Source organism: Ipomoea triloba, chromosome 16 (genome assembly GCF_003576645.1).
Source record: "Ipomoea triloba cultivar NCNSP0323 chromosome 16, ASM357664v1".
Classification (NCBI taxonomy): Eukaryota; Viridiplantae; Streptophyta; class Magnoliopsida; order Solanales; family Convolvulaceae; genus Ipomoea; species Ipomoea triloba.
Genome location: NC_044931.1, coordinates 11,813,789 through 11,814,759, shown reverse-complemented (window position 1 = coordinate 11,814,759; position 971 = coordinate 11,813,789). Strand labels below are relative to the sequence as shown.

Sequence of the window (971 nt, the reverse complement as noted above, 5' to 3'; positions counted from 1 at the left end):
GCACTTTCAATTATTGCATGTATTTGATTGATCTTTCACTTTATAAAGTTGGTTTGATGATTGCCGTCTTTTTTCTTCAGATTGTTGTTCAGAGAGGCAGTTCGAGGGGTATACATTTTAGAGGTGCAGGGCCTAGAGAAAAGGTTTTTACTATTTCATTACATTATACTGCTGTTATAGTATTGAAATGAAATCAGATTAGCATGGGTCTAATGCACTCCTGAAGAAGTGCGTGCTTGTATTGTAACATGTGGTCTTTGCCCAGGAATCAATACTGTTATCCGCGAGATAGTATGTGGCTTAAAATATATGTAAGAAGTCGATGATGTGCTTGGGATTCAGGTTGGCTAATGTGGAAGCACTTTTAAGGTCATAAACATAGTCCTGTAAGTTTATTTGTTTTTGAACACTAGAGTAAAGGCCAAAGTCATATATGCATTCTTATGCCCTATTATACCTTATTAATCAATTTATTTATTTATTTATTCTGAAAAGAATTTATTTATTTATTTATTTGTATGGGTATCTCTTTAATTGTTTTTTATCCTGGATGAGAAGGGCTTATAACATAGGCTTATCCATCATTTGTTGGGGGATTGTGATACGAAGCCATGATTATTTAGGAAGTCTTATTTTATTATAATTACATTACATAGTTTAGATATTAATAAATTACTAAATAATTATTTAACTTCTTCCGTATTACTCATAGTCTTCGAATTAGTTTAGAATTAGTTTAGGTAGTTTAATTATTTGGAAGTAAGTTGGAAGATTTTAGCAGATTACTTAGCTTATTTAGTTTATTTGTTGGATTTTACCCTATAAAACGGGGAACCAATTTCAATGAAAGGAGGTAGAAATTCAATCCCAAAAAGGGTCTAAGTGAGTTTTGGGTCAATCCAGTGTTTTCTTCTTTTCCTTTTCCTATTCCCACTATTATTCTTTGTTCTTTTTTCCCTTATGTTTTATTG

At 31.5% G+C, this 971-nt stretch overlaps 1 long non-coding RNA gene across 1 annotated transcript; it reads left to right on the top strand.

The window, feature by feature from the left end:
- Positions 1-11: 11 nt before the first annotated feature.
- On the top strand, positions 12-494 carry LOC116007998. The gene is made up of 2 exons (XR_004095406.1): positions 12-143; positions 266-494. It is a non-coding gene; the product is annotated as an uncharacterized LOC116007998 (long non-coding RNA).
- Positions 495-971: the final 477 nt, after the last annotated feature.